General features: G+C 46.0%; 1 protein-coding gene across 2 annotated transcripts in view; it reads left to right on the forward strand.

Moving 5' to 3' along the window:
• The window catches only part of dimm (basic helix-loop-helix family member dimmed), a 505,350-nt gene that overhangs the window by 358,198 nt on the left and 119,201 nt on the right, over nt 1-27,951 (forward strand). The window lies entirely within an intron of this gene.

The following is a 27,951-nucleotide window of genomic DNA, read 5'->3' on the forward strand; positions in this document are numbered from 1 at the left end:
TGCCCCAAGTGCATGGCTCACATACTCTGGGGCATTGGCCAAGAATGAATAATTAGATATAGGGGGTCACACATTACTTGTAAATCTAATCAATTTCAAATGGCTAGAATAAATTAAATTTTACTAATTGAGAGATGTGCAATCAAAGCCGCTTTGATTCGATTAAGAATCTTTAAGAATATTCTGCAGCAGGAGTGGTATTCCGCTAACTATGACCTCATGTAGAGGCTCCCTAAGACAGAATATTAGAAATAACAAAATCCAACCTAATTCAAATAAAAGCCGCTTTCATAATGTTTTACTCAGTAACTTGAAGTAACCAGACAATAAAACTAATAAAAGATGAGGCACTGCTGCGAAAACTACTGCGGCTCCGTCTGCCTCTTTCTCGCTGGAAGGTTAAGGGGGTGGCAGCATGTACTGCATCAGATGTCGTTGCGCAGGCTGTTTACATAATTGCGTATTGATGGCGTGACATCGTCACATGCAAGAACACACACGGATGCAGGGACAGGCATGCACACACAGAAAAAGTAAACAGATGCACTTTGTATACATGTGGCAACCACTGTCTGATGACCTGGCTACAGAAACCAGGCCAGGTGAAAATTCTGGAAGATCTCGCCGAAGGGAGCCCTGATGGAATGCAAAGCAGCAGCTGTGCGCACGGCGCTGACCAGACGGGCGCTGGCGCTGGCACACCGGTTTGAAGCGAAACTTGGTACAGTGTTTAGTTGAGTAAACGTTTGTTTGAAACGCAAAGACATGGAAGGTGGGTTGAGATTCGTGTAAGTTTCATCGCTGATGAACGATCTGAAAGAATGTTTCCACTCGACGTGTGGTTGAGCCTTTCGGGTGGTGGAGATGGTGAAGCAAGAGAGAAGTGTGTTGCGAGTGGGCTGAGAAGCCGGCAGCTGCGGGCACTGCGGCGATCGTGCTGTGAGTGAGGGAAAGAGTCATTTCAGCGCACACCTGAGAGGGAAGCGTGTTAGGGGAGCGTGACTTCAATGCGCAGCTGCGGCGTGACGTACTCGGCACCGCTCGAACACCTGTGGAGAAGGGAACGCATTGCGGCGCGTTCGTACGGACGCACGCGCGTACGGCGTTACACACGTTTCTTCGATCGTGTGCTTCTTGGCGATAAACTGTACCTGATGCAGAAATCTAATCTTTTATCCAGATCGCTTGTGATTCTATTTTGCCGCATTTCATTCGTGCCTGAAAATGAACACTTTACTGTCTTTGTCTGCTATGGCAACTGTACTGCTGTGCTTCTAGTACGGGGATGAGTGTCCGATTCCCGGCATCGAGGAAGGAAACAGGAGGGAACATGGTGCAAGTAGGAAGAGAGAAACAGAAAGAAGGAGAAAGAAGAAGTAGTCTCCTTGATAGTCGCTATAACTTGCGCATCGTTGGTGGGGCATGGAAAAAGCAGAGCGGCTGGTGCGTTGAAGACGCTTGCACTCGGCTTCCTTGGCTCGCGTCTCGTCAGTGTGACCCGCGCGCCGTCAGCATTCCCGAACGTGATCGGACGCATGGAGGGACGGGCGCACGGACGGATGGATTGACGAACGCTTCGCCCCACTTATCATCGTTTACTTTGTATTGTATGGTAGAAAGAATTCTGTTAAGGTCCTGAGTATCAGTCCCGGACTGATGTTGGCTGCTTCCATGGGAGGGGGGGGGGGGGGGAGGGGATATACTGTGATTTTTCTTTCTGGTGGCTTCCAGCCACTCCTGCGAGAGCAGCCGAGCTGGTTGCGAAACGTCGATTCGTACTCATAAACTAAATGTATTTTTGCTTGAATGATTATTGGATGAGGCGCTTTATTTTGAACCAAATAGTTTTCGTCTAAGCCTAACAGGAGTTATATAAAATAACCACGTTACTCTTACGTACATCAATTAATGTTACCGCGATAGCTGCTGAGGTAGCGCCAGAACAAAGGTCACTAACTTCTCGGTTCGGTCTGCCTCGTGCTTTACGAGTTTCATTAATATGTCTGCTACACGTCTGGCTGTAATGCCTAGATGCCAAGTGTATATTTCAGTCTATAATAAAGCCTTTACACTGGATTACAATTACAATTACTTTTAATAAAGTAAGGATAACAATTACTTTCAATAACATTCCTTAGGTACATTTCCCTGGCTATATTGTCTGTTAGGTCTCTATAATAGTGTACGTATTGAAGAAAAAAGCGACTCCTAAATTTCCACTTTTCTTTTGTCACAGTGATAGGCATTTCTCCATGTACAGGTATATTCGAAGTATAAACTTCAAGGTAATGTTCTGCCATTGCGCCATAATAAATTCCAGGGATTTAGAGTGTTTTATGGTAAATATATAATATGAAGTAGTATTACAGCAATAGCTACGTCAATAGGGTTGAATCGGAAAGACCAAATTACCGACCACCTGAATGTCGAGATTTGTGATCGAGTCTGATTCGCCATGGATTCAGCGTTCATACCGAAGTAATGAGTCATTCAAACTGACAGCTGTGGCATAAGTTAGTGTAAGCCTGCGGAACCCAAGTGATGTTACTCTCACTGAATGTTCGTTCTGATGTGACAGCGTTAGCTGCTCAATCAGACTGAGTTATGTTTCAATTGTTGATCTTTTACGCAGCATTCCAGAATCATTGCCGTTTGATAAAAGCTATTTTTAGGCATGAAATTTGACCTTTCTGCCAGTTACTGCACTAGGCTGAGGTCATAATCGCAGCCGTGCCTTCATCGAGTTGTCTGACTGCTTGCCGTCTGGCTTATGTTTCTGTCTACTTTAACGTATAATCAAACCTGCTGCCCTCTTATTATTGGTATACAAGCGTTTCAGTCCTCCTACTCTTGCTTTATTTTAGGTTACACGCGTTGCAGCTACAGCATTAGCTGCGACGCTCCGGAGTGTTACTCAGGTTTGGAAATGAATGAAGAAAGGACACTTTAGAGGGCTCGTTTCTTTGTTTTGAGGTACACACCAGAACATACCACACGAGTGTGGTGGCCCCACCAGAACACAGCACACCAGGCTGGTGTGTTTTCCAGAACACACCAGTGGGCTCTGGTGTTTATACCAAAACACACCCGGACTCGCCAAGCACACTCTGTGCGCTTTTCAACCAGCATGAACCACTTTTTTTTTCTTTGGAACATGTTTGGCTGACTTTCGCGAAAAGGGTTAACATTTTCTTACGTGATCATAAACATTGTTCTACAGACTCTAAGCAAACATTTTAATTTTTAAAGTACATTGAAAGGGTTAACGAAAACCAGCAGATAATGATGCCAAGTAAGGAACCTACGACCTTCGTATCCGTAGGTTGCAGGTTCGGTCAATGCTAGCGGCAGTCTTTTCGTTTACTTTTCTTCCCTCACATCTATATCACAATCACTACAACACACTTACAAAAGAGTACAAATAACAATCCCTATACCATCGTACGCATCATTATGTGCTTGTTTACATAAAGGTTGCCTTTGTAAGTGATATCCTCACATTTTACGCGTGTTTTATATATCTATAAATTGGCAGAAAAGTGATAGCTACAATGACATGCTTTATGTGAAGGAGGCGACTAGAATAAATATAACTTGGTATGCAATCGAAACGCATAGGACTATTTCACATTTGTGTGCTAAACAGCAGAACAATAATTCTGAAGTATACGAAGATTCTGCCTCATTGTTCATTTTTTACTCCTCGTCGCTGCTTTTTATTTACCTTTTGCAAGCGTGTTTTTCTTCCTCTATGATTTTCAGTTATTCTTACGATTCTGTATTTTAATAACAGCAATAGCAATTGAACTTGAAAAACAAGCCTCAAAGAAATGGGCATCCAATCTATCAATCATTTTTACCTCTTGATGTGCGCTTCATTATTTACTCCAATTGTCAACTTGTAGACACGTACATAGATGCTGTCGTAAGCTTGCAATGTGGATGACAGTGCAATTTGCTACAAAGAAACTGTGTGCTTTGCTGCAAATGCCTTCGAAAGACGAAATATCCCACTGAAACCTTGATAGTTATCCTTGGCAGGATTAAAATATTGTCAGATGCCGGACAACGTGCCACGTGCATCATTAAATAACTGCCCAGAAAAAATATTGCATCAAAAGTACGCGCCAACATACAACATTCATTTTCTGTCCAGTCTAACACTCCACGCCATTTATTCTGCCGACTCGTCCTGTTCTTTTGCGTTAGCGTCGTATCTTTCTGAGTGTGCTCGACATGGCAATTTAGAGCCCTGTTCGCTAACTCCCACAACTGCGCACGTGACGCACGATGTTCAGCGCGTTGCTTCGCTCGTCGTGTGGACAGGCGTTCACATGAATCACTGCTCCATTGCGACCACGCGTAATGACGTAATGTCACTATTTTCACGATCACGTGAAAAACAAAACATAAAAAGCATGTGCATGGGTTGTTAGCACGCGAAATTATAGCACGCATATGTTCATGTCGCACGTTCCGTTGGGGCTGTTAATTACGCACACCTGCGACTGTACACCGTGCGTTTTTTTTTCTTAAATATATTACCAGCCTGCTTTTCTAGTGTTTTAAAATGTCTCACGCAGCATAATTTTTTGTTTGACGGTGAGTTATTTCCCCGCGAAAGCATGCCTCTAACGAGCACTCAGAGTACTGAATAGTTAGCTAAACTATACAACGTTCACCTTATAATTATTCAATGAACCATTAATCGAGCTTTCTTTTGCCTGTGGAGCCCTTTCAGCTACGTAACGGGCTGAATTGTATTTAGAGAGAGCTAATGAGGATGACAAATATCCCGACTCTGTTACCAGCAGCAGACGACAACTTTGGCAAACGTGTTATATTGCGAAAGCCGCTAGCTTTACGAATGTGTAGTAGGATACAGTTTACAACCGAAGAGGCGTCGCGCACAGGCAACCGAAGCTCCACGACCACCGATCGCCTTAACCGTAGAGTTTCCTATAAATACATTAGAGGGAACTCTGGTACTGGTGTCTACGGGAACTCCAACTCACGGCGCATCAGCGAGCATGGGAATGATGGCAAGTATACGGATTTGTCTAGTCTTTGTTCTTCCGACTTCGTTTGACTTCGTGTGGCCTGAATCCGCTTTTCCACGAGACGAAGTTCAGCGAACATAAGCAGTTACGCCTCACCACCTGGACCCTTTGAGGCTCACTAATTGAAATCGGCTCACAAAGTTAAACAAGGGCCCGTTCATTCAAAACAAAAACGAAATCCCAACAATAAACGAAGCCACAAGTGGCCTTCAAAGCCCACAAGCACGAAGACTAGACGAATCCGTCTACTACCCATAATTTCCGTGTAATTCCCATGGTCGCTGAATGATCGCCACGCCAGAGTTTTCTCTCCTTAATTTTTGAAAACTTTATTGGACTTCGCGACTAAGCCATCGCGCTCAGGACGTCGGCAGTGTTTTCCAAAGGCGGAGTCACCGCCTGTCCAGCCTATGACGTCGACCTGCAGTGTGAGCCTATTGGTTCGGACTCGTGTGCATCACGCTTTGTGGAGGAAATGCCGCGGACTTCAAATGTTGTGTCCGAGTGTAAATGAATGTATAGTAATGTTTAAATAGCGCTTGCTTTTCAAGTGCGTTCTTTGCATGCGTACTTATTTTTAAGCGGCACAGAATATCAGACGAAATCAGAGGGTTACAGTTGTGATAAATCTGGATCAGAACTTTTTTCAACAATCTGTTGCGCTTTGCTGTGCATTTTTTGGGTGAAAAGTGGTTAATATACTAATAATGTTGGGATTTTACGTTCCAAAATCACGGTATGATTGAGGGGAGAGGGGGGAGGGGGGCAATGATGGAGGGCTCCTGAAATTTCGACTACCTGAGATTAGTCTCTAGCATGCACTTAAACTTAAGCACACGAGGGTCTACGTGTGGTCAGCGCTGCCGGAACTTGTTCCCTCGATTTTCGGGTCAGCAGTCAAGCGTGATGACCATTACGCAGCGCAGCTGTTCGATAAAATAACAGTTTGAAGTTGTCTGAAAGCCTTTTAGGATAGGAACACAGTCAGTGCACCATTATTAAGGTGTGGGGCTGTTCGCGGACGCATTTATGCATAAATGAATGAACTGACCAATATTTTTCTTTCTCTTTTTATACCTTTCCAACAGTTCATAAACCATAGACAATGGCTAACTCGCCGACTCCACCATAAAAATAAGCGGAAGCGGTCGCGAGACCCTCCCTAATTACCGCCTTATAATTACAGTTCTTGCTTTTCCTACCATCCGTCTCCGCGAAAAGGTCGGTTGATGGCAATAGTTTTCAAAGACAAGACCGTGAACTCCCCAAACCAAGCCATCATCCCACGCTCGCGTAGCTCGGGATGATCGCGGCAATTCCACGCTCACGACTTGCGAGCGGCAGCAGCAGCTGTCACAGCACTTTCTTCTTCTTCTCCCTGGAAGCACGAGCGAGCGAGATGTAGGCGCGTGCAGCCGTCTCCGTGACGATATGATCTACGTATCTCGAGGGAGCTCGCTAACGTGCCAAGCTTGGCGCCAGCGCGGAATGTGTGCCGACCGTAGGTGAAGCTTAAACGGCACGGCGCCTTGCTGCCGCGCGAGATGGATATGGAAAGGGAGCGGTTCATAAAGGAGGTCTAAGGACTGAGATGTAGATGGTAGGAGAGAGAGGTGTAATGGGAGTGACGTGGCCAGTAGTAAGTCTGCGGTCGTGTCTGCGCGGGCAGTTTGGAAATAGCGTGCCGCTGGCTCCTCGAATGCTCCTTTAGGAGATGCTCTTTTAGGTTTAGGGCTGCGCTTAAGGAGGGTGATTTGCAGCGGATCCCGGAACTTTATTGCGCCCAGTGCGGCTGCTTACTTTTTCTCTTACTGGAAGGAAGGAGGAGGGCGCACGCGAGGATGTGTGTTAACGCCGAGAGCAGCGGAAGACGCGCGAATTTAGTAGCTGCAAAAGAAGCAAAAAGAAGATATAAGAGCAGAAAAGCCCACAGGAGCTCAGTGTGCTTAGATGTTTGCTGTACAAATGGGGCACGAAACTTTGCGCGTGAAACTTCGAAGGTGGCGAGTGTCAAGAAAGTGAAGTAAGGTGGTTGAAACTTGAGGTGATGGATGACTGAATTAAGAAGATTTAACTGAGAAAGGTGAGGAATGCCCAAAACAGTTATTCGACAATGAACCTAAATTCATATTCGGAAAGACGATCTTACAAACTTAAGGAAGGTTAGTTAGTTAGATAGATAGATAGATAGATAGATAGATAGATAGATAGATAGATAGATAGATAGATAGATAGATAGATAGATAGATAGATAGATAGATAGATAGATAGATAGATAGATAGATAGATAGATAGATAGATAGATAGATAGATAGATAGATAGACGGACGGATGGACGGACGGACGGACAGACAGACAGACAGACAGACAGACAGACAGATGATAGATAGATAGATAGATAGATAGATAGATAGATAGATAGATAGATAGATAGATAGATAGATAGATAGATAGATAGATAGATAGATAGATAGATAGATAGATAGATAGATAGATAGATAGATAGATAGATAGATAGATAGATAGATAGATAGATAGATAGATAACCAGGCGCATGGATGGACGTACAAACAGACATACAGACAGATCTCGAGGGAAGAAATGATCGCGTATCGGCGTGCTTCGCTGCACATGTCGTCGAAAGATGTAAATCTACAGCCGGCTTTCTTTCGTGCATGGCGTCGCATTTTCAGCGAAGCCTAAGAAACACTAAGTTCTCTAGAGTTGCGTATATTTGTGTTTTTACATTAAAGTATCCCAAGAAAGACTGTTGTCTTTGAAAAGCAACATGCTGCAAATGCTTTGTCGTGCTTGTACACAAGACTCTCTACTTCCCAACCTTCCGCGCATTGTTTTCTCACGCTTGAGAAATCAGTTTTGGGCAGTTGGATTGCCGCATGCACTACAATATGGAAGCGGCACGTCAGTCATTCACGTCAGGAGCACACTTTTGTGTGACCGAAGCTGTACGCACAACAATAACGCCAACAAGAAAATTATGTATGTCTCGCGGATATGGCGAATTGTAATCCATGGAAGCGTGATGTCTGCGTGATGCCTGTGTGGCACGTACGGCGTGACCGAGTTACTTGAATGAAGTGCTTGGCAGCTCCAAATCGCATAACTGGCAAAGCAGCCACCGTGTGATGCGTCCGAGCAGCGACAAAGAGAGAGAGAGAGAGAGAGAAGAGGTGGACGAGGTATGTGGGAGAATGTTTGTAGTCATGTACCTGTCAAGTTAGAAGCATACAACGGTTCTTTCAAAGACGCCTGTATCGTTATAATGCGAGCATTGCAATTACATGTTCCGGTGCGTTAATAAACTGGGCCCCCGACGATGATGAAAAACACGTCGCACAGGATTATGCGCACTTCCGGTTCTGGTATCAGGTGTACAGGATACAGTTTTCTTGCGCAGCGTTGATTTCCTACTGTACATGTAAACTTACTTCATGATGCACTTTTGGGTACTAGGAGCGTGGGCCTCTCTCAGGGAGTGCTTCAAAAAGTTCGCGAATACGTGATTTTTTCGGTGCCCGACTGTGTCGGTTCTATATAGTTACATAAATTTTTTTAGCCGTGTACCTGTCGCGTTTCAAGTATACTGTTGTCGTTCTTCCGGAAACACCTGTCTCGTACGAATACGATAATTGCATTCTTACGGTTTGAATGCGTCAGTAATTCGCCCCCACAGAGCATCAAAACGCGTCACCCACGACTGTGCACACTCCCGCTTACGGCACATACTCTTATTACAGGACAGACCAGTGTTGCGGGTACTAAACTTGTATACTGGGCACGAAATATACGAACTGTGTGACAGTCAAAATCTTTTGTCTCTTCCTCGCAAAGGCCCCGACAAGTCGTGCGTTCGCGAATACGTAATGTCACGCGGGTCTTGCTATGTAGGTTCGACCAGTGTCGACCGTACTATACAATAAAGAACGGACCATGACTGCCTTGGCTACGCCATGCTTTGTAAACCTGTGTCCGCTACGGCGGTAATTAGCGCTTTCCGACAGGTGGAAAAAGTTCATTTTGCGAAAGGCTTGTTTTTATTACGTAAGCGCTCATTTTTTGTTGCTTAGTGGGCGTTTTAATGATATGTTCAACGTCGGGATTGGCCAGTGTTTTCCCCGATAAACATTGTTAGTGAAGGACGCGTTTATGTGCCCGCGTTCGAATGAAGAGTTCGCCGTGTGGGTTTTGCGATAGACTGCGGTACATATAGTATGCAAAAATGTTGTTTCTGCTTATAACTGCTTAGTTGTTTAACAAACGCTTGTTGTACAAACGCTTGTTCAACTACCCTACCGTGGCATTTTCGGGCTGGTTACAACCGTAAATTCGCGTATTTTGACGTCATCATTGCGGAGCTAGAGAAAATAAATAATTAAGTGCAAGAACGATTCTGCGAACGGGAAGATACAGATAGCAAACATGATGGACGCCAGACAAACGCACTTTGACTTGTTACAGATAAGCGTAGCAATACCTTCAACGTCAAATAAAAAAGAATAAATAACGACTGAATTCTCAAAAATAATTGCGCGCCGAAATTGCTATCTAGCAGCACTAATGATAAACACTGAACGATGCCCGGATCAAGTTCGAAAATATTTTTAATTCGAAGCAGCTCTTTGACTCGCGTGCGTACGCCATACGTACGTGCGTCCGTATGAATGTGCCGCAACGCGCTCCCCTCGCCGCAGGTGTCGGAGAGGTGCCAAGTGGGTCACGCCGCAGCTGCGCGTTTATGCAACACCCCCTAGAATGTTTAGAAGGTGTTGGTTGACGTCACGCCCTTCTCGCACGCTTTCCTCGCAGGCGCGCACTGATGTCACTCTCTTCCTCACCTGCAGCACGCTCGCCGCAGCGCCCACAGCTGTTGGCTCCTCCGCCCACACACAACACACTTTTTTTTTCCATCATTCTCTCCACTGCCCGCAACGCTCAACCGCATGTCGAGTGGAAACACTCTTTCGGCTTGATTATCCGCGATGACACACTAAACCCAACCCGCCTCCCTCGTCTTTGCGTTTAAACAAACGTTCACTCGAGTAAACGCTAAACTGAGTTTCGCTTTAAACTGTTCTTCCAGAACCCGCGTCAACGCCCGTTTCCACCTGGTCAACGGCGTGCGCATAGCTGCTGCTTCGCGTACCATCAGGGTTCCTTTCGGGGAGATGGTCCATAATTTGGTGTTTCGGCTCCACGCGCGCAATCGTCGGTCAAACTGAAATATCGCAGTTTGCTTCGGAACAGTTCTTTATTCGCAGCTTCACAGTTGATTTTCAATCAGGCTCTTGTGGGGAAGCCAAAACGTCAGTAACTATATTTTAAGCTTCGTGGCCGGTGTCCGTCAAAGTTTGCACCAATGCTTCAAACCGAGTGGACGAATTCGTCACATCATGGATTCGATTTAGCACTAGTTAGGTGCAGGTCACCGATTCAAACAGCAGTGCACGAACACACAGCACCCCGAAAGCGGCCACACACACACACACATACACACACACACACACACACACCCACACACACAAGCACGCACACACACACACACACTATACAGGGTGGCCCACGTAACTTTAGCCAGAGTTAAAATTATGCCTGAACACGTAATTAGGACGCGACCAAATCCATGTTGCTCACCGTTTCCTGTAGTTATTTAGGCTATTTTTGTGTTTTCAAATATTGTTTAATTAGATATGTTTAATCAACTAACTTTTGTAAGAATAAATATGGTTGAAAATTTTCAATGAGAAAGTTGTATACCGGTTTGCATCTGTTAAGTATTAGTGTTATTCTGTTATTACAAATGCCCGCGAAATGCAAAAAAGTACCACGTGACAAACCCACTCGTGCTCCAGTGCGCGCAATAATTCTAGTGCTCCCTAACGTTCCGCGTGTGAACGACACGTTTCTCTAGCACCGGTTTATGATGGCGATAAGCAGTCGCAGTGGTTGTCGTTATTGTGGCCATTAGCAAAGCGTGTTCATCCTAAAGCCACCACCATCGTTGCGTCCCTGCCGAGATAGCACGTTGAGGCAAATGCTATGGTCGTTCGTACGCGGAACAATTAGATATCACTAGAGTTTTATATATATATATATATATATATATATATATATATATATATATATATATATATATATATATATATATATATATATATATATATATATATATATATATATATATATACGTGACGCCAAATAGGCTCAAAAAGAGTGTGCTACACTCGCCACCATGGCGACTGGTGGCGCTGACTGACACTCCCACGTTTAATTCACATACAAACCCATTAAAGTAGCTGGGGGGACGGCTGTCGTGGTAGCTCAGTGGTAGAGCATCGAACGCGTCATTCGAAGGTCGCAGGATTGGATCCTGCCCACGGCAAGTTATCTTTTCACCCACTTTTCTTCATATTTACATTACAAATCGGTCTAATATCTTCCCCTATACTTTCCTTGGCATTATTGTCTGTTAGATCTCATTATATTGCGTAAAGCACAGGAAAACTAGCCCTTAAGTATACACTTCTTTCCCTAATATATATATATATATATATATATATATATATATATATATATATATATATATATATATATATATATATATGGAGCTTCTCGAACATACCTTCAGCTCTGAAAGCTCGCTTGAAAAAGGTGCTGCGTGATTTTTCAACGCGTTTTGGTTCTGTACTCTTTAAAACGTGGCCGAAAACAGCTGTCATCAGACTCCGGCTAAAATATCGCTGGCTCGCAGAACTTCTAAGTGAAGCCAGGTGGGCGAAAATTCCCCGGCGCAATGCGTTGTAGCACCACGTTCAACGCTCAAAAAAAAAAAAGCGGGACTGGACGTCGTCATGCCGTGCCTCATCGAAGACATGTCTCTGTAGAGAATGTGGTGAATTATCTCTGTTGGGCTTTTTTTTTCTTCACCACCCTCTCTTTGTCTTACGATTTTGTTGTTGTCGAAACACCGGCGCACACTGTTTTCTTCCCACCCAGATTTCGCGTTAGTGGAGCTCAAACACCCTTCCCAAAATGCTCCGCCCTTTTCTGTTTTTTTTTTTTCACAGAAACTGCCAGGGGTCGAGTGCTACGTACGTCACTCTATGCGTCGCGGGTGCTGCGAACGAAACGAAACACTGAAAGTCCCGTTGATAAAAGCGAAACCAGTCGTAGTGCACGTTCCCTGCATGCGTGCAAGCTTCTACCAGGACGTGTGACGGGGGACGAAAACGTGGCAGAATCAGTGTTCACTCCCTTTTGTCCTCGTTCGCTTTACCGGGTACGCCGACAACTCCAAGGACGCCGCCGCTCGACGCCGGAACGGAGACCAAAAGAGCCGAGTCTTAAAAACAACGCTTCGTGAAGACTCCACCGTCAAGCGTGCCACTTACAACAACTTGTTCTGCTTAAACGAAATCGCCTCGCGCGGACTAGCCCGGTTTCCCTCAGCGTTAGCCGCTTTTTCTGGAAATTGACTTTGTGGGGTCTTGACTTTGTGAAGTGGCGAGCGCCACGCCACGCTATTGGAGTGAAAGGACACAGTAGACACGGTTGGAACAAGCGAATCGATACACATTACTTTAACTACTTCTGAACGACGGTATCGTCAGCCGAATGGATGCATCAATCGTGACTGACACGCTAGGACATTCTTACACAATATTACCACACACTCCAAAACATGACAAACACAATAACACAAAAAACACACCCAAGGCGGCGTCGCCAACGCTTGACTTACCGCTAGCGCCCTCTGACGCGCAGCCCGCGGTGCCACGCACCGGGGACCCACGGTAGGGCATCCGTTCGCGGCAACCGCCACGCGCAGAAGAGCTCAACTGTAGCTCAACTCTCTCGCCCGCCACCAAGGCTTGCTTCCCCCGCCGGCGCTATACCATCATGATGATGATGATGATGATGATGATGATGATGATCACTGCTTGCGTACACACCGCCACCTATCGCTCAATAGTTGTCACCCCCCGAAACGTGGCTTCTGTGCAAGACACGTGCGCCACGCGGCGCAAACAACTTTACAGGGGATGTCAGCACCCCCCCACAACTTCCGGAGCAACGCATTGCAGACTTCCAAACATTGTTACTCGTTTCGGCGCGTGCAATGCTGTCTTCATTATTTTATCTTGATTTTTTTACGCGAGGCACCAAACCACCTTCATTGGTTAACGCCGACTTTCGAGTAAGTTCTCAGAAGCAGGTCGCCAAGTCACGTATAAAATATAGTTTACTGGAAATGCTTCGAGGTAGAGCTGAAGAAAAGAGCTTCGGGAATCCAAGGAGCAACAACAATGACAATTGAAAAAAAAGAAAACAATCGCGGAAATTGTGATGGAGCGTCAGGGAAAACATCGCTCACTGAGCGGAGCAGGTGAAAAGTGGGTGTGGCGACTACGTTTCTGCTCTGCCCATGTGAAAAGTTTTGTACAGACCTATGTACTACTGTATATTGTATATATGCTATTTTGGTTTTTTTAATATTTATTTGTAACAGTTGTAACAATCAAGTGGAAAGAGGTAGCTGTCGCCAAGTAACGGTGACAACTCCTTCGTTTATTTTCTAATTAATTAAAAAAACATTTGTTGGGGTTGGCAAAGCCCACATGGGAAATACGAAAGAAAGAAAGAAAAAATGAAATAAAGAAAGAAAGAAAGAAAGAAAGGAAGAAAGAAAGAAAGAAAGAAAGAAGGAAAGAAAGAAAGAAAGAAAGAAAGAAAGAAAGAAAGAAAGAAAGAAAGAAAGAAAGAAAGAAAGAAAGAAAGAAAGAAAGAAAGAAAGAAAGAAAGAAAGATCCGCCAAAACGGACAAGGTACCCGTGACCCTGAAGCCAATCTCCGCCGTTTTGAAGTGAAATCCTACCTCAGACTTCGAAAATCCAGTGCCACACAACCACAAGGGACATCCCTTGCAGACCTCCAGGTAGTTTTGTTCGGTGTACGAGAGTGTTTTGGAAGGAGCTGCTACGTTTCCACGCGTGTTTAGTGTGTTAGTTTGGCGTGTTAGTGCAAATCCCACTGAGACGGCCAGCAATGTTCGGCGTAGACCACGCCGCAATGCTCGAGAACTTTCGTGATTGGTCATTTCGTGAGGAATAATTGAATGTGATACATTACAAATTTAATTAATTAATTATGAGGATTCCACGTTCCAGAACCATTATCGTTAGAATTAGGCGCAGGAAGCGAATAGTGAACTTTACTCGAGAGCTTACGCGAGCATTGGCGATAAGCTCGAATGTTACACGCCGAGACATCTCACCGCAGATAAACTTATCGACGGCCGACTCTATGTTCGGCGCCATCGTTGTATAACTTGCACCTGTTGTACTTTGACTTTTAGTTTTTCCTGACGCAGGTTCGCTCAAATGAAACGTTTCGTCTTTAACCTGGCGACTATAGCCTTCGTCAACGTAACGACCACAAGATGATATCTCGGAGGCTGGGGTTCTGCGTCCTTCACGGCTGCCTGGTATGGCCGACCCTTCCCCCCCGCCAAAAAAAAAAATAAACGAATGAATGTGCAGAAATTGGGACCACACAGTGCTGCCAACTATCTCAATGATCGCGTGCACTAATGCATGGGTAATTGTTAAGCCTGGCCTTCGGCGCGATTACCTTAACCAAGTTCTGGACGCGGATGTTGTATAGGTGCGGCTATCACACGAGCATACACGGTACATAGGCCGTCAACCTGGCGTGCTTGAGGCTCCTTAACGTGTTATGAGCTCGCGTCGTTGACGGCACGCTGGTGGCAGGATCACGAACTCTGAGCAAAGCAGAGAATGAAAGAGACAGGGCGAGAGTGACACAAAGTGTGAGTGATAGATGGGGAAAAAAGAGAGTGAGACAGAAAGGGAGAGAGTGACAGGGGAGTACTTGTTGCGCGGTGCGCTGCGGTTTCCGGACTGTGGTTTGACTGACGTCGGCGGCTCGTTCGGCATTCGTGGGACCGCGATCTTTTCAACGCCGGCGGCGCGATTGGGAGCCTGCTTTCACGGAGTTTCTTTTATGTTTTCAGTATGCGAGCAGAATAAAAGGTGTGTAGAAAAAAAAAGTGAGGAAGGAGGTACCGCAATTTCTCGCTGCTAGTCCGCGTCAGTTCTTCGATATGAAAGCTGAAATAAACACGTACGTCAGTGTGTTTATTGGCTGTACTCCCGTATCCTTTATCTTTGTTTCATGGAAGCTTTATAGGGTGCATAGGCATGCGAAGGGTTCCCATTCAGAGGGGCAAAAGTTCATCGCAGCACCCCCTTTCTTCTTGTTATGTCTGTGTATGGGGTCGAATATCTGGCCCACCCCGAAGTCGCGGCGCCCCTCTCCCTACTATGTCAATGTATAGGGCTGGCTTTGCGCCCCCCCCTCTCTCTTGGGCGACTAAGAGGGCGGCCTTCCCCCCTGCTCCCCCATGTGCACTTCCATGCTAATGACACCCTGGTGACGTCACAGATCGCGATGTGTGTCGTTATAATGACCTCACTTGATGTCACGTGACGTCGCGTTACATGATGACATCATCCCGTGGCACCGTAACTTAATTGATTCATTGATTTGTGGGGTTTATCGTCCCAAAACCACCATATGATTATGAGAGACGCTGTAGTGGAGGGCTCCGGAAATTTTGACCACCTGGGGTTCTTTAACGTGCACCCAAATCTGAGTACACGGGCCTACAACATTTCCGCCTCTATCGGAAATGCAGCCGCCACAGCCGGGATTTGATCCCGCGACCTGCGGGTGAGCAGCCGAGTACCTTAGCCACTAGACCACCGTGGCGGGGCCGGCACCGTAACTTAGTCAAAGGTAGTCCGATCACGGAGGCAATAGAAAACCAGGTGAGCTGCCTCCGATCTTGAAGACAGTGTGAAACCACGTTCGGTACACAAAGCTTTCAAAAGGTGGCGGGGCAGGATGAACACAATGGGCGCTTATGTGGGCTTCCTAAATACGCATGATGTCCTGAGACACTCGGTCTCGGAAGATAATATCGGCTTTGATGGGTTCTGATCTACTCGTTCCAATTGAAAATACTCTGATATGACCCGTGCTGAAGACAATGACAACGAAAATATGTGGGCTTGTTGACCCTAAATTGTCCTGTTTCAATGCTTAAGATATGTACTTTATCAGATAACGACGTTTATTGTCGGGATTTCACGTTCCAAAACCATGATTTCATTATGAGGGACGCTATAGGGGGGAATGCGGAATATTTGTGACCACCTTTGGTTCTTTAACGTGCACCTAAGCCTAAGTACAAGTGTCTCTATGGAGCCTAAGTACATGGGTCTCTACAGCCTTTCATCTCCTTAGAAATGCGGCTGCCGTGGCCGGGATTCAATCCCGCGACCTTCAGGTCTGCAGTCCAGCGCCATAACTAAAAGACCACCGAAGCGGGTTCTCTTCTTTGGAGACATTGCACACCTTTTCACCCCGCTTCCTGTACAATGATGTGGCGGTGTAGTATCATTCTTGCGTGCGTCTCAGTGCCGTTTACGAAACTTTATAAATTAGATAACCGTCTTCGTGGTACCCACTCTGGTTGATATTCAACGAAAGTTCATGTCATTTTGAGCAGAGCTGTACAGCAACCTGCCTCTCGCGTTACAGAACACGATTATGAACTGTTGGTGAATTAGGTAAAGGACAGCGAGATAGAAGAAACGCTAGACTGATTGCACTCCGTTTTAGGAGCGAAGCACCTTGGAATCTCGGCCTCTTGTCGTGTCATGTCGCCATGGTCCACCATAAAATGGTGTGTTCGATGGAAATTGCAGTAAGTCGCACTTCTCGCTGCGCGTCTGTACTATGCCTACTTTCAGTTAAAGGTTTATTGTGGCTGCCTAAAACATTATATTTGACTGGGCAGTGGTTTTGAAATCCCCTTCCCCTCCCTTCAAATTTACCGAGGCATTCAAGTTAGGGATCTAAAACCAGATACACGAACATGCATCTCCGCGTTAAAGTCGTCTATTTGAAAAACCACTTCCTAAGCTGAACCATAATAGGGCTACTTGCGTAAAAGTACATTGTATTCAAGGCCATGCTGCGAACCCACACAACATTGCTGCTGACCAGCAGGCGCACTTCCCTCAAGACATGGATCTTCCAGCCATTCCCCTTCCTCCTCAGCCCCTAAACTTACTCCATACCCGTAAAAATGTTCTCCGGCAAGATACACGTGCTCTCATTCCGCCGCGTGCCTACTCTCTCCCCCTTTACCTTACTAGGGCGGAGGAAGTTGTGCTTTGGAGGCCTCGGGCAGGGGTGGCCCTTACACTGGCCGTTATATCGCCATGGAACTGGTCACATTTACGAGTTGGTGATACGTGTCCGTATTGTCCCACTTCAGCGATGCAAGCAGATACATACCACATTTTAAGGACATGTAAAGGGTTACAGCCAGAATGCTCTCGTCACCTCGCTCAAGCCGGCCTTCGCTACAGCGACATCATCATCATCATCATCAGCCTGACTACGTCCACTGCAGGACAAAGGCCTCTCCTGTGTTCCACCAGTTAACCCGGTACTGTGCTTGCTGCTGCCAATTTATACCCGCAAACTTCTTAATCTCATCTGCCCACCTAACCTTCTGTCTCCCCCTAAACCGCTTGCCTTCTCTGGGAATTCAGCTAGTTACCCTTAATGACCAGCGGTTATCTTGTCTACGCGCTACATGCCCCGCCCATGTCCATTTCCTCTTCTTGATTTCAACTATGTTATCCTTGACCCCCGTTTGTTCCCTAATCCACTCTGCTCTCCTCCTGTCTCTTAAGGTTACACCTACCATTTTTTTTTTTCTATTGCTCGCTGCGTCGTCCTCAATTTAAGCTGAGCCCTTTTTGTAAGTCTCCAGGTTTCTGCTCCGTAGCTAAGTACCGGCAAAATACAGCTGTTATATACCTTCCTCTTGAGGGATAGTGGCAATATACCTGTCATAATTTGAGAGTGCTTGCCAAATGTGCTCCACCCCATTCTTATTCTTCTAGTTACTTCAATCTCGTGGTTCGGCTCCGCGGTTATTACCTGTCCTAAGTAGATATAGTCTTTTAGAACTTGAAGTGCACTATTACCTATCTCGAAGCGCTGCTCTTTTCCGAGGTTGTTGTATATTACTTTCGTTTTCGGCAGATTAATTTTAAGATTCTCCTTTCTGGTCTCCTTGTCAAACTCCGTAATCATGAGTCGCAATTCGTCCCCGACATAGCCAGTTACAACCACTGAATACATGAAAATAGATTCAACAAGACACTACTTCACTTCATACACAACACTGGCGTAACAGCACACATGTAACAAAAATATTATGCCTTAAAGGCAAGTATTTGTCGCAATACAAAAAAAAGAAAAGCCACTTGAAACATACCTGCAGAGTGGTGGTGCTTTAGTGAACCGGGGGCTACAGTTAAGCAGTAAAGAGTAAAGATATTGCTGTGGGAAGCACCAGCGTACGCTGCATGCTTCGCGGCTCCCCATACTTCTCGTTAGTAGTAGTAGTGCTGAAATACCCTACCTTGCGTGGTCCTTCAGCACAGTTTCTTGCAACGTTGTTTCTGGAGACGACGATTTGCGCGTTTCTTATTTCGTGTTCGTTCTTCTTCCCATTTCGCCTAGTTCACAATCCTTTACTAGACTGCAAGAAGTGACCCCTCAAGATGTTCTAATTTTCTTGCATCACCTTGCATCAGTGAATGAGTGAGTGAGTGAGTGAGTGAGTGGGTCAGTCGGTCAGTCAGTCAGTCAGTCAGTCAGTCAGTCAGTCAGTCAGTCAGTCAGTGAAATAGTCATTACTTCAGCATGTCAATCAGTGATTGAGTGAGTGACGCAGTAATATACAATCATTCCAGTGAGTGAGGGACGTAGTACTTTACTCTAAGTGGGTAACAAGCATAACGTTGATTACCCTAATTCCCCAGTAAGACGATAGTAAACTAGCCGTAGGAACGACCACGTCTTACGTCACTCTTGCGTCACGAGAGGCCACTCCGGAAGCCGCGAATTCCCTTATCTCTCAGCCGTCCTCATTCCCTGCCGGCGACCCCGGCTGGCAGCCTTCCTCCGCATTTTTTTTACCCCGGCTGGTTTCCGGAGCTTATCGCGCAGCGCTTGCTTCTACAATCAATCGATACCGATGCTAAGCGGCCAGCTGGGAATTTAGGCCTGGCACCAGATCGCAGAGCCTTTTAATTACGCCGAGTGCCTACAGATAAAGACAGAGAGTGCACAAAAAGAAGAGCGTACTTGTGCCGAGTGATCCGACCCGAAGCCAGAGTGGGAGAATGCTTGCGTTGCTTAGGAGTTCAAGACAGCCAAAGTCACACGCTTCCTTGTGCATTTGCCAAAGCTGACTCGCAGGCGAAAGTCACTTTTTTTGGTTTTTCACACTGTAATATATTTCTTAGTCTATGGTACTATTCGTCCGTCATATGTACGCAAACAAGTCCTCGTGCTCATGTTCAACAGAAAGTTTGCCAACTTGAAATAAAGACAGCCTCTCCGAAAAATCAGAGGACCAGTAAAGAATAAACGCGGAGACTTTAGCTGCAGTATAGCTATTCTTGCACGTCGTAGAAGACAATGAAGCTTAAGGCAGCGCTGGCACGTCTCAGGTTGTTGTTGTTGTTTTTTAAGAAAACGGACTTCGACAAGTGGCTGTGACAGTGATGTCACGTACTAGCCAGGAGGGACTGACGGTTACTGACTGAATGTTTGTGTGTGTGCTTTGTGACGCGCTATCACTTTTTACTCTTTCCTCTTCCTCTTTCGATCTGCTCCATCTCGCTTCCACGTGTAGAGTAGCAAGCCAGTTATCCGGGACTGCGTAACCACCTCTCCTTCTCTGCAATTTCTTCTCATCTAGCAGTCACCACTGATCCACTTAGAGGGAAGCAGGCAACGCATGGGCAGCAAACACTAATTAATAATTATTTACATGATTAACCAATAATTAGGAAATATATTAACAAACTGCCATCACTAACCAACTGATAACCTTATGCGGCCGTGCGTTGAAGGTCCGTTTGATGACTAGTGGCTTGGTGTGCTTGGGTGGCTTTTTTTTATGTGCATTCTTCATTTGTAGATATCTGGGGACGTTGGTCGCATGTGTATAGTTAAGTCACTCGCGGTTACACAGATGGCGTCTGATTGATTGATTGATTGATTGATTTGTGGGGTTTACCGTCCCAAAACCACCATATGATATGGCGTCTCCTCTGCATATATATATATATATATATATATATATATATATATATATAGAGAGAGAGAGAGAGAGAGAGAGGAGAGGTATTGCGGGCATTTGTTATGCGCTTCTTCTCATCTATGCATGAGCGTGCAGTAGAGGCGAACGAGCGCATCAAGTCACGTCACACGTGAGACATGAGCGCTATCTGGCAGTTATCTTGGAAAACGAAGCGCGTGTGCCCTGCGCGCCCGTCTCGGAGGTGATAAGGTGTAGAACGTAAGCCGACGGGTAGGTGCCGCCACCGTGTCTCGTCTTAGCAAAGCGTTGGACACACTTGCCTTTTCGTGCAAGCGTTGCATGGTCCGCGCGACGTGATAAACGCTACGGTCCTTATAATTACTTACGTATGCCTTTTCTTAGTAAGGGAGACACATACAGAATATTGACGGATTGTTACGGTGCCTCAGATATGCGCAATAATTGCTTTGTTAATTGACAATCGCACAAGTATGAACGCTGAAGCTTGAGCAATATAGCTGGGCACTGCGGATGGGGTTGGCCGTTTGGAGTATCGTTTGGCCACTTTGGTGCCGTTTAGGGTACGGTTTAGGACAGACAGACAGACAGACAGACAGACAGACAGACAGACAGACAGACAGACAGACAGACAGACAGACAGACAGACAGACAGACAGAACAACATTTTTGCGTCGGCGGTCCCCAAGAAAGACTATCGTCTTTACAAGATGAAGATTATTCAACCCGGCCACATGTATTACGCGAGAAAACGTGGTAATATAAGCTCAACGCTAAGAGTGTGAGGGGAAAGATGGGGGAAAGGAAGAGAAGTGCGTGGAGTGGCCCGGAGTGGGCGTGATTCCATAGCTCGGCTTTCGTCGGCTGCACCTCACGCTCTGGTGCCATTCTTGCTCGATCGCCTTCCCTCCGACTCCTTTCCACACCATAATGCCGCTGCATTCGCGCGATGCTTGCGAAGCGATCCCACGGTGCCTATTTTTCTCTCCCTTTCTTTTTCTCCTTCTACCTGTTCTCTCCGTTTCTCGCCGCTGCTTGTCTTTCATAACAGGCAAAAATGCACTCAAGAGGAGAGACTGTATAGTCTTTTCTCTTTCTCTTTCTCTCTCCTCCAGAGACCTAGCTCGCTCTGTCTCTTCTCCGGGCTGCAATTTTTTTCTTTCTTTTTATCTCGGCGTTGGTGACAGCCGCTCTTGCGCAGATAAGAGCATTGCTGGCACTCAGAGGCGCTTTTTTTTTTCGCAGCAACGCCGCACTTCGAGCACTTCGCGGCAAGCGGCGCGTGAAAGTGGGCGGTCATCTTTCATTGTGGATCGCAGAGAGGTTAACCGGGAGACCCGAATAGCGTGCCGGGATCCTGTGGTCAATGAGGGCGGCGTTAATGAGGAATACGGAGATGAAGTTTATGTTGGGATAGAATGTACGAGTTGTTGAACGAAGCGTTGATTTGTTTTGAGGTGAGGCTGGGTTTCAGTGTGAGAGTGTGGGAGCCTGACGAGTTTATTCGAGAGGCAGGAAGTTTTCTGGTTACTGAGTTAGAGGGTGTGAGTGAAGAAGTGGATGAATGAATGAGTAGTGATTACTGGAATGAAGTGGTGAATGAAGGGGCTTAATGAATGAACCAATGAATGAATGTGTGATTGAGGGAATGAATGTGTGTGACTCGGTGCACGAACGATTGAGTGAATCGGCGAATTATTACGGGAGTGATTGAGTCAGCGAATGTGAATGACAGAATAAATTAACGGTCGAATGGAGTAGTCACAGAGCGATGACGTGGGTGAGTGTAAATGAATGAGTGAGCAAGTGATTATGCGAGTGAGTTAGTGAGAGAACGTCGCTGAATCAATGAAACGGTGAACGAGTGAGTCGAGTTACAAAGTCGTTGAATTATTCTGAGTGAATGAATGAGCGTACGAGTGAAAATACGGAAGAGATGAGTGACTCCAAGAGTGAGGAAGCTCGCCAACGATGGCATAAAAGCGTTTGTTAAACGACGGAATGAATTAGTTAATTAGTGAATCCGCGGGAGAATAAACTATACTTTCTAGTGGAGTCTGAAAGGCAACTATATGTACTGAACGAGTGACAGCTGTCTTATTTTCCTTATATCGTTCTCTTTTGTTGTTGTTGTTGTTTTTAATTAGCACTTGTATATGTACGTAATGAGAGTCACCATCAGAGCCGTTTTTATGATTACTACATAGTTGAATTGTGTCGAGAGCCCATGTCGCCGTAAATACGTATAGACAATGCTGGAACAAGCAACTATAGCAAAGTTTGTCATTCGTTCTATTTATTTCGAAACCATATATTGTTAATAAGCCAGGAAGCGATTTAGCAACTAGGAGGTCTGTTTTCCGTTGCTTTCTTTGGAAGTGGGGAGGGTGAATCGATACAGGGAGGTTGGTGTAATTATGGTTGGTGCTGTTATTGCAGCAATAAAAATACTCGGATGGTGTTGTTTAGCGATGAAAAACAAAAATGCCGGATGAATGTCTGACGTTGACCGTTGGATTTTTGTGGCGATAAACGCCATCATAGCCTGACTGCTGTATTGCACCGTTGTTGGCCGCGAACGCTAGGCCAATGACTGGACGGAACGAGAAGCAAACGTTACAGACACGTAGTTTAGGGATTGCTGATGGCCGTTAGCGGAGCAATTTCCGAGAGTGGTCGTAAATGAACACAGGTCCTGGGTATTTCTACTTGGAGTAAATGAGGCTGCCTTGGATTTGATGATGAGCTGGTGGAGAGCATTTCGGGGGGCGAAGACGAAGAAATAAAGGAAGAAAAGTGAAGGGGGAGGGGCATGCACCTCATAGGGGTACGTGGGAGTGGGGTAGAAGAGCACTTGTTTAGTGACGAGTGCTTTTTTTTTTTTGGTGAGGTGTGTAAAGGGGGGGGGGGGTGTTGGAGTTCGAGGACATACACGTCGGAGGCTTGATTTATATGCATGTCCACGAGCGTAGGAAGACCTATTTCGTGGGCGATCATTTCCCGGAATTCCTAGAAGTTGGGCTATAGACGAAAGCGATTTGTTCCTTGTAGTAAGTCGCCGCTGAAGCAATCTGCTGAGCGAGCTATAACTTGCGACATATCATCTCGCTGAGCGCGCTGCTAAGAATGCAGTTGGGGATTTGTTGCGTGCTGAATGATTGACCATTGCGTTTAACGATAGTCTAGCGCTGTAGCTAGCGTACAAAACTGATGATGATCATTAAAGTTTTGCACGGCGAAGTGTTTTTTTTTTCCCCTAAGGCTGACACCAGTGTTAGTATGAGTATACACGTGTAGGCCACATATACGCCTGAAGTAATACTCCTTAAGTCCAAGCCTTATCACAATAAAAAAGAAGTGTTTTTCCCACTCGTCAAATTGCCTAAATATATTATGACGACAATAGTAGCGATTGTTCCTGAAAGCAGCCCACTTGAAGCTTAGTGATGGGAAAACCTACCGCGTTAGCTTGTGTATGCGTGCGCCGATATTGCTAAGCAAGAGGTCATGGGTTTCGCCCGTGGTATCGGTCTATTGTTTATTGGTGTTAGACTTCTGACTATGAGGTCGCGGGAGCGAATGCCGACTGCGGCGGCCGCATTTCGCCAAACGTGGAATGCTACAGGCCCGTGTGCTTAAACTTAATGCACGTTAAAGAACCCCAGATTGTCGAAAATTTCTTGAGCCACCCTCTGCAGTGTGACGGATAATGATAACGTCGTTTTTGCGTGCGAAACACCAGATGTGACAACAACAACAACAACAACAACAACAACAACAACAACAACAACAACAACAACAATAATAATAATAATTTATTATTATTATTATTATTATTATTATTATTAGTAGTAGTAGTAGTAGTAGTAGTAGTAGTAGTAGTAGTAGTAGTAGTAGTAAATAAAAGAGATAGAACATTACACTAAATCTTAACAGCGTAGCTGTTCGATCATAGGGGCTTAACGTGGCCATGTTGACTGATGGTACAGGTCGTCTTTCCGTGGTGTACGCACAGTATATAGAGTCGAACCACAGCGTGTCGCACACCGGGCTAGAGTGTCCCAACTCCAGCGCCCGAAAGTAACATGCAATGCTGGCTCTGGCACTCACGGCAGAAGCGAGGACCTTTCGTCGCTCGTCACTCGGATCGCGCCACGCCGCGAAACTGGGCGTGGTAGCAGCGCGGGCTGTCTGTCTTTCGTTGGTGGGCGCGGCTAATAAGAAACGGTGTGTAAGGTTTTCAGCGGACCAATCAAGGTGGACGATTGGGCCAGTTGGTAACCCGACCTTTTACTTCGGGCATGAGAAGCTTCTCTATTACACTAAAAGCTGTATACGGCTATAGGAGTAACGAAAAGCCGTCCGGCAGCGGTGTCACTTACGGTCTCCATTGGCTGTGTTATTGGTTACGCCGTTCGCAGCGTCGTAGCTAAGCACGCGCGCCATTGGCTGCGTCACGAGTGACGTCGTTGCAACCGCCGTGGCCTTGAGCACGCGCGCGTGAGTTTCTTCTCGAACCTTCCGCATGTGTATGCGGCGGGCCACTCTTGAGTAAAGTCCCTGGATCTTTTTTTTTTTAGAAAAGTACCGTCATTCTTTTACCCGAGCCGCCGCGCCGCGCATCCTCCTCTCTCACCTCTAGGGCTGCCATAAACATCGCGCGTGTTATCAGCGTGACATAACATTCTTGATTGATTGATTTACAAATACTTCACAGGGTTCAAGTAGGAGCATTATGTGAGGGGGACTATACAATAGTTATTTGAAAAGAACACAAAACAAACGAAAAGAATTCAAAAGACACGTATTATACAATTGCTAAAGCGTTCGATAACATGCACTGTAGTAATACGACACTAATATATAGAAAATTGGCGCGAGCCGGGTTAAAGGGCCGGCGCCTGCACGGTGGCCCTTCGGGAGATGATATAGATGAGGTTTGGAAACTTTGGAGATTTGATTTGTGGGGTTTAACGTCCCAAAACCACCATATGATTATGAGAGACGCCGTAGTGGAGGGCTCCGGAAATTTTGACCACCTGGGGTTCTTTCTGAGTACACCCAAATCTGAGCACACGGGCCTACGACATTTCCGCCTCCATCGAAAATGCAGCAGCCGCAGCCGGGATTTGAACCTGCGATTTGCGGGTCAGCAGCCGAGTACCTTAGCCACTAGACCACCACGGCGGGGCGGAAACTTTGGAGAGGAGGGTTGGACACTTCGGAGAAGATATAGAGGAGAGTGTCGGTACTTTCTCTAATGAAGGGACTTTACCCTTGAAGAGCGCCGACAGTGGAAACGTGAGAAAGCCCGCGTTCGCCAGGCCGATGGCGCAGTCCTGGCACGACAACAGGCCCGGGAGGCCCAGTGCCGTCAGCAACAGCGCACCGATGATGACGCAGCTTTCGAAGCCGCGCTAAATTGTGAACGGGAACGCAAGCGCCGCTGGCGGGCGGATCCTGTTAACCACGCCGCCCAGTTGGCTCGTGATGTAAAACGCTTGCAACCCTGGGGCGTTGCGGCGTCAATGTGATGAATGTGGAATCGCTTTCGCCCGTGGCGAACGCTTTATTTTGGCGGTAGTTTCTTCAGTGGCACGTTGGCTTTGGCGGCGACGTCTGTCACCGCCTGTGGTTCGAGAACAACCACTGGGGTTAACGCATTGCGAAACGCACTTAACCCTCCATTACACTCCTCCGTGACCGTGATCATGCGAGGCACAATGTGCGGCATGTGAAATAAAGAATGCGGTAAACTCAAGCCACACATGTGTCTAACCTCAATAATAAGCACGAACATGTAACCAACAATTGTGAAAGGCTTCAGCGCTATGTCGGGGTGAATCTAACTCTAAACACCGGGGCCGAACGTTTAAGCTTTCGCTGGTTAACCATTTGTACGGAGTGCTCGGCTGGTGATTTTTTTAAAAAGCCCCTCACCAGGCTCTGCAAATACAAAAAAAAAAGAAAACCGAGTGCATTATTCCCTCTTGGCATTTCTCGTCTTTCTAGCACGCTTGGTAACGCGGGAAAAGGTGATTACTGTGACGTCTATCTAGTACATACTTTTGAAGGGTCCATATAGGCGAAAAAACAAAAAAAAAGAACAGGTGTGAATCTTTTTCAGCACACCTTTGCCATGCAGCCACCAATCCGTTCGTACTTGTCTCGCATGGCTATCTTGCATGATCAACTGCTTTCATTTCGCTTGATGTGCTTCCGACTACGCAAGCGGGAATGACAGCGAGTAGTAACAAGCGCAAAATCCTGTTATAGGCTCTAGCGCTTAGTACTGCCATTGTCCTCGTCCTTTTTAACAATAAGTGGCGAGGTGAAAACCACTCGGTCGTCTTTGAACGCAGACTGGTGAGGGCCCTTTAATAACGAAAACAGAAATGTGAAATAAACAACTAATTGATTAGGTGTATGAATAAAAGTAAACTACGTAATAAGTAAACAAACGTCTGAATGTATAAATGCTCAAATAACTTGCGCACTGATCTTAAAGGCTACATGATTTGAGGTGTAATTGCACAAAAGGACCATACGGTACATTAAAAAGGTAATAATAAGTGTAAAAATAAATGCGAGAAATATACTTGTGTGCTGCACAGCTTTGATGTTCATTCTCCTTGGCGGAGTGCAATGCCCTTTCATTTTTTTTTCTTCCGCAGCACTCTCAGTTTCCATGAAGGAGCATTAAATACCAACTTTAACGGTCAAGTTTACAACGGCATACGATTCGCATTCCTAGAAAAAACGCTCTCGCGTTGTGTTTTTTTTTTTTTCACAGCAGGCGACTAAAGAGGTCGCGCATTATTCTTTCATCAAGGATCGGACATGTAGAGTGGCCGGCTTTTCCAGACACGTCAAAATAGCCGTCACAAAAACGTCCATAGAAGGAACAACATCAATGTTTGACGTCAAAAACTTGTATGACCTGATAACGAAGACCTCCTTCGTAGTGTCTATGGGATCGCTTGCCGATTACCACATGGCAATGTGCCGTTTCTGATACGGCAATCCGATCTTTCGTCGCTAAAACTTAGCCATTTCACGTTGCCACAATACATTGCTGCCCGCATATGACAGCATAACGGCAACAACCGATGTTTTCTGCTGCTTAACACGTGAACGAAGGTCTACTTTCCCGCGTGGAAGAAGGAGACAGTTCGCAAGTTTGATTGATTGATTGATTGGTTGATTGATTGATTGATTGATGTGTGGGGTTTTACGTCCCAAAAACCACCATATGAATATGAGAGACGCTGTAGTGGAGGGCTCCGGAAATTCCGACCACCTGGGGCTTTTTAACGTGCACCCAAATCTGAGCGCACGGGCCTGCAGCATTTTCGCCTCCATCTAAAATGCAGGTGCCGTAGCCGGGATTCGATCCCGTGATCGGCGGGTCAGCAGCCGAGTACCTTAGCCACTAGACCACCATGGCGGGGCAGTTCGGAAGTTTGGAGGGAGCAATTCGCTATCCAGACGAAAGGAATATAAATAAAATAACTAGCTCAGTAACTAGGAAACCAAATAGATAAATAAATAAATACAACGTGCACACCCCAATCACTGCTTGCCTCCTGTTACCCGATAGGCACAGAGGTCGTTATCTTTCTCTGTAATTTTTGT

Source organism: Rhipicephalus microplus, chromosome 7 (genome assembly GCF_043290135.1).
Source record: "Rhipicephalus microplus isolate Deutch F79 chromosome 7, USDA_Rmic, whole genome shotgun sequence".
Taxonomy (NCBI): Eukaryota; Metazoa; Arthropoda; class Arachnida; order Ixodida; family Ixodidae; genus Rhipicephalus; species Rhipicephalus microplus.